Here is a 7,216-nt window from a genome sequence, read left to right as displayed (position 1 = left end):
CAGTCACAGGTAGTTACACATATGGTCTGGTGTGTTCAGGGCGGCCACTCATCAGTCATGTGAAGTTTGGAGTGAATTGGACAAAGCATGAAGGAGTTATGAGCAGTTAATGGTTCATCCACCAGGGGGCAGTCACCAAATGTGGTGTGGTGCGTTCAGGGGCGGCCCCTCATCACTCATGTGTAGTTTGGAGTGAATTGGACAAAGCATGAGGGAGTTATGAGCAGTTAATGGTTCATCCACCAGGGGGCAGTCAGCACATGTGGTGTGGTGCGTTCAGAGGCGGCTCCTCATCACTCATGTGAAGTTTGGAGTGAATCGGACAAAGCAAGAGGGAGTTATGAGCATTTGATGGTTCATCCACCAGGGGGCAGTAATGGGATGTGTGCAGGTGTGTTCAGGGTCAGTCCCTCATCACAAATGTGAAGTTTCGTGGAAATGGGACAAAGCATGAGGGAGTTATGAGCAGTTGATGGTTCATCCACCAGGGGGCAGTAATGGGATGCATGCAGGTGTGTTCAGGGTCAGTCCCTCATCACACATGTGAAGTTTCGTGGAAATCGGACAATGTTGATGCAAAAAATGGCACTTCCTGTTTCCACTAGGGGGCGACATGAGCGACACCCCTATCAGATGGAAGAGGTCTCCACCCTGGACCTGTGTATCAATTTTCATGATGATACGTGTTCAATAAAGCCATCAAAAAGCCAAACGTATTTTCATGGCGAGGAATTGATGGTAGCCACGCCCCCACAGGGACGCCATTACTCGTAGCTTCACAGTGTTCATAATGTAGCTTCACCAACTGGTTCTGCATGTTTTAGAAGTGGAATGAAGTTGATGGGGTCAACTATGTATTTTTCATGAATTTAAGTTCACTTCCTGTTACCACCGGGGGGCGCTATGAGTTATGTGGGAAGTTAATATATCGGGACGTTCAGGGCGGAGCCGTCATCATGTCCAGCAAGTTTGAAGCTGATTGGATGAAGTATGTGGGCGTGAGAGCCACTCGTATGTACATGGCGAGCACGCCAAAGTTAGTTGAGCCCTGGCAGACACGCCCTTTGACCTACGGATGCGCAGAACACAACTTAAGCTCAGCTAGGTCTGGAGATGTTGCGTACCTAATTTGAACTTGATCGGGCGAACGCTGTGGGAGGAGTTAATTTTAGGCGGGAAAAATCAAAACCAAAATGGCCGACTTCCTGTTGGGTTGAGGTCATGAGGTCAAGAGGCTTTTTTGCATATGTGGATATAATACATATGTGTACCGAATTGTGTGAGCATAGGACAAAGTTAGCAAAATGCCCTATGGGCATTTTTGGACTTTGTAGGGGGCGCTATTCCGCCATTCTGCGTCGACCATGTGCGACCACCCAAAAATATCGAATTTCGGATGAGGCCGGACGTCCGTGCAAAAGTATAAGCATTTTCGCATTTGGGAAAGGGGCGAAATTGGGGCACGAAATGTCGGAATAATAATAATAATAATAATAATAATAATTAAAGCCGCAAGCGGCGATGGCGGGCCCTCGCTCACCCATGCCCCTGCGGGGCCTGAGGCATGGCGGGGCTGTGGCGTGAAGCAGAAAGTGAGAAAAAACCTGGAAGGAGGCCAAAAATGCAATGTTTCGTTCATCCAGTAGGGGGCAGTCACAGGTAGTTACACATATGGTCTGGTGTGGTCTGGTGTGTTCAGGGCGGCCACTCATCAGTCATGTGAAGTTTGGAGTGAATTGGACAAAGGCAAAGGGGAGTTATGAGAGGTTGATGGTTCATCCACCAGGGGGCAGTAGAGTGTAACAAAACACAAGCGGTTGCGTTCAGGGTGGGACAGTGATTACACATGTGAAGTTTTGTGGAAATCGCACAATGATGATGTAAAATATGGCACTTCCTGTTTCCACTAGGGGGCGACACGAGTGAGATCGCCTATGAGCGAATGGAGACGTTGAGGTCGGCACCCTAGACCTGTGTACCAATTTTCATGATGATACGAGTTCAATAAAGCCATCAAAAAGCCAAACGTATTTTCATGGCGAGGAATTGATGGTCGCCGCGTCGCCACTCGGACGCCATTACTCGTAGCTTCACAGTCTTCATAATGTAGTTGAAGTTGATGGGGCAAAGTATGTCATTTTTATGAATCTTAGTTAACTTCCTGTTACCACCGGGGGGCGCTATGAGTTACGTGGGAAGTTAATATATTGGGACGTTCAGGGCGGAGCCATCATCAACTCCAGCAAGTTTGAAGTTGATTGGATGAAGTATGTGGGATGTCCGTGCAAAAGTATAAGCATTTTCGCATTTGGGAAAGGGGCGAAATTGGGGCACGAAATGTCGGAATAATAATAATAATAATAATAATAATAATAATAATAATAAACATTACAATTTCAATATAGCATTTTTCCCTGGGGGTCTTCCATACCACATGATTACTTGATTACTTGATTACTTTGGGGTCACCTGCACTTTGGGGTCACTTGCACGTTGGGGCATGAACAAATTTCAATAGGGCTTTCGCCAGGCGACTTGCAGTCGCCGCTCGGGCCCTAATAATAATAATAATAAACATTACAATTTCAATAGGGCTTTCGCCAGGCGACTTGCAGTCGCCGCTCGGGCCCTAATAATAATAAACATTACAATTTCAATAGGGCTTTCGCCAGGCGACTTGCAGTCGCCGCTCGGGCCCTAATAATAATAAACATTACAATTTCAATAGGGCTTTCGCCAGGCGACTTACAGTCGCCGCTTGGGCCCTAATAAACATTACAATTTCAGTAGGGCTTTCGCCAGGCGACTTGCAGTCGCCGCTCGGGCCCTAATAATAATAAAAATAAACATTACAATTTCAATAGGGCAGTCGCCACTCGGGCCCTAATAATAGTAATTAAAATAATTACGTTTGCATATATGTTGGCTGTCACATTTTAAGTAAAATGTAACATATCTTAAATAACCAGCTCAAGGCAAGCCTATAATATACTACAACATCCAGGTTAAAGTTATTTCTAAAACAATGCTGAAATGTTTGAAGTTACACAAACCTTATTATAATATCACACAGTTCACCACTTTTAACATAATGTTAGGTAGACAATGTCAGATTGCCTCTATGACAAAATTAACCTCACAAGTGCATAACCTTAGCTAATTAAAGCGGTGGACCATCATTTTCCAACCTCACTCAGATGCTTTTTTGTTCAGAAGTATTATCACCATGAATTCAAAACACTTCTGTAACATTTTGACTTTGGTGCATGCTGGTTTAACAACTGAGGCGCCTTGCTTGAAGGCTAACCCGACACTAGGTGTCTGTCCGGGGGCGGGGGCATGCGATCGGTCTAATAAACGGCAACACAGAGTTATAAGGACCCTTTGCTCTCACACGCGCTGCATTTATCAGTCCCTCCAGAAAAACGTGATTATACGATCGCATAATTCAATGCATAATCAGCCAAAGTCCGCATTTTTATGCGGGGCCACATTTTTTCAAAGACGCCGCACTTTCGCCTCATAAATCGCTGATTTCCGCGCAAAATATTCGGGGCTTGCATGATTTCATAATCCCCGCATTTTCGTTGTCACATATATCTTAGCAGAAAGTTGAAAAATGTTGCGTTTACTTCACACAAGAGCAGCCATTTCCCCCTGTTGCCATGGGAACGTTATGAAGTGACGTAATTACGCGACGTGAACATCATCGAAAAGCCCCAAACCCTGTGATGAATCAGTCTCATTTGCCAACAAAAATAAGCGCAAAAGACCATGCACCATGTTTCCCGGTGTATTACATGACAGTGGGGGCAAATTATTTTGCACTCTGTGTTGGACCACAGGTTTTCATTTTCATAGTGGACTGTTGTAGTTTCATTCAGGAGTTGATGCAACTATATTATAACTATATTAGTAGTATGTAAATTTACGTTACAGTAAGAGATTGCACTTTGTGCAATTTGGAAGCACTTACTTTAAAGCTAGGGTATGTAGTGTTGTAAAGCTAGCAAGAGAGCTAGCAAGATTTGAAAATATCACCTCCTCCTGCCTCCCCCTGCCTCCCACGGCGCAGAAGCATAACTTAGCCTTTGAGTTCCACCCATAGACTGTATATAAAATGGACGTAACATCCATGACGTCACCCATTGGTTTGTGGACTGCTGCTTGGAAGCGAATAGTTTCGGATCTGGGCAGCGCCATCCCGAAAATTTGCATGCCGGGTAAAAAAAAAACACGGATTCTACTTATATGGGCATGAGGCGTAGCCATGGGCGTGAGCGAGGGAGGTTGCGAGGGCTGGATCTCGAGGGCATTGTGCACACCGCTACCCAAACACTGGCAACCTGACAACCTGACCGGATAGAGGGAAAACCAAGTTAGCTCCCACAATTCGAGGTAAACTTTACAGCCAAGTGTTAAAGTAGCTTAGTAACGTGACATAGCTAATTGCATACATGTATACAATCAGCAAATATTATGAGAGGAGTAACGTTAGTTACTTGTGTAATGTAACGTTGAAGCTAATGTTAAATGCTAATGTTAACTGTTGCCTGTATTGATGTGCTGTTACAGTAGTTCAAGAGCTAACGTTAGCACACGAGCAGGTGGAAAATAGCTTATTGAACTAACGTTATAATTGGGTGTTTTTAACTGTTATCATATAGTGTTAAGAGCAGTAGGTACACACCAAGTAACATTACTTCAGTAAGGTTATTTTTTGCAATTCTTGTTCATTTCATTGTCAAAAACAAGCCAAACAGGTCATTTTTAGGCGACTGAAATGTTACACAAAACTCAGAACTCAGAAAAATGTCGTCGTGAGACAAGTTCACAGGTATCTATTTCCACACAGGCAATAGACATAGACTATATGTCTGCCCTCCTGAACCTGTCAATCAACCTGTCAATCACGACGTAGCCACGCCCTAATGCATACCCTACTTTATCGTCAAATATAAAATCAGGGAGGCCAAAATTTAAAAAAAACCCCATCATACTGCATTGAAGAAGGCTTTAAACTAGCGATTGAGACCATAAACACATTTTGAAAACATTTACTGAGGTTAGAAATCAAGTGAGAAGTTGGTGAATTCTCCATTGACTTGTATAGAGACGGAAGTCCTTTTGACACCAAAACGGTCGCCCCCTGGGTGGCCTTTTGATAGAATGCAGTTTTAAGTTACTTCCGCGTTCGCATCATTTCAGAGGACCGGAACTCCCCGCCTGGTTCCACCCCGCTGCTCCCCCTCCCGTCAGTGAGTCCCTCCAAGCCACGCCCCACCAACTCTGTAGTTCTGCAGAGAAGTATGCTGTTTTTTTTCCGGCAACAGCGAAGACTGCACGTGCGAAGTAGGCAGGGAGAGAGGGGGCAGATGCAGAATTAGACATGAAGGCACCTGATTGGTTTTTGCTTTTCGGTGCGAAGAGCATGGATTGGTCGGAGTTTTATCAGTCCTGTGGCTGTCACAGAGGTCTGATTTTTTCCGTTCCTTTTTCTAAAGTGATAATGTATTGATACCTATGATAATAGAAGGACCATTTCACCCAGTATAACAAAAAATGCTTCGAACAACATAACATACCCTACCTTTAACAGAAGATGTCTGTTTTGTATAGCTACCTCTGTAAAACAGGAAACACACATTTTATTTTTTTGTTGTAGCATATTCCTTTTGTAAAGCTACAGAATTTATTTGACTCATCAATGTTTTGTAAGTTTGAGCCATGTGTTTATTAAAGTCTGAAATAAAACAAGAACTTAAATATTCCCAGCACTTTCTGTGATTTAGTATGCTTGCTTATGATAGGAAGTAATTAGAAATGACTCTTTACATTAAGGTAGTAGCCTAGTGAGAACAGGGTAATCACTGTTTTTTCTCTTTTTCATCAAACCGCAGTTTTTGCAATTTCCCGCAATTTTTGCAAGTTCCCGCAATTTTTGCAAGTTCCCGCAATTTCATCGCATAAAATTGCATAAATATCCCGCATATTCCATTGCATATTTTTAAGAAAACGTGCCGCATAATCAAGGATTTTTGCCCGCAACAATCACAAAAAAACTCTTTCTCGTTCACTCCAGATTCCGGGAGAATACGTCTCATTTGCGGGCGTCATGGAGACGCTATCAATATGCGGGAGACTCCCGGTACTTCTGGGAGAGTTGGGATGTCTGGACAAACCACCTGTCACGCAAAGCAGACAAGTCCTTAATTAGCTATGAAGAATTTTAAGCCTTAATCAAATTTAAACTAATGAGTTGTAGTGTCTGGGCTCAGACTTGGAGATAGGGTCAGGAGCTCAGACATCGGGGGAGGCTAGGAGTAGAGACGGTGCTCCTTTGCATCGAAAAGCGCCTGCTGAGGTGGTTTGGGCGCCTGGTGAGGAGGATGCCTCCTGGACGCCTCCCTGTAGAGGTGTTCTGGGCACGCCGACTGGGATGAGACCCCGGGGCAGACGCTGGAGGGATTATATATCGCTCCTGGCCTGAGAACGCCTTGGGATCACCCAGGAGGAGCTGATGAGTGTGGCTGGGGAGAAGGGAAAATGATGATGATGGATGGATGATAATGATGATGACCCACCCGCCAAGGCCTTGGAGCATGGTGAGGGGCACCCCATATATGTTATCAATCTGATAAGCACATGCACCATAACTAGAGTCCGGCCAATTTTGTTACTCTCAGGAATCAATCAGGTAGCTCTCAGTCACAGGTTGGCACGGAGAACGCCTGCCCAACCTGCGCCTTGGGAGAGAGAAGAACCCTGCTGCAGCCACCGGGCCTTGGGGTAGGCGGGTGGCCAGCCGAAAACACGCCAACCCACCCCATTCTAACCCCCAGTGGCTTTCACACATCAGGGGAGATGCGGAAAGGACCCCTGCTGCAGTCACTGGGGCCGAGGGGTGTGCTACAAGTCTGGTGAGTTGTCGGGGCCATTCTCTGGAGCATTACGTTTCCAAAAACTGGGTTTTTGAAATCGTGAAGTTGGTAGCTTGGACTTTCCCCCCAAAGTGAGACCAAAATAGCTTTCGAGCCAGAGGGTCTGCTATGTAGATTACGTCAAATCGTTTCCATCACTCACTTCATAAATTCACAGTAGAAAACAATGCTCATATGAATCCAAACATTGTAACATCTTAAAAGTATCTGACCAGAACAGATGTTTGTCAGTGTTGTGTAATTTGTTTCAACCACTAATGAAACTCTCAGTTAGT

This window comes from Scomber scombrus, chromosome 5 (genome assembly GCF_963691925.1).
Source record: "Scomber scombrus chromosome 5, fScoSco1.1, whole genome shotgun sequence".
NCBI lineage: Eukaryota > Metazoa > Chordata > Actinopteri > Scombriformes > Scombridae > Scomber > Scomber scombrus.
Note: the sequence above shows the minus strand (reverse complement) of the source record.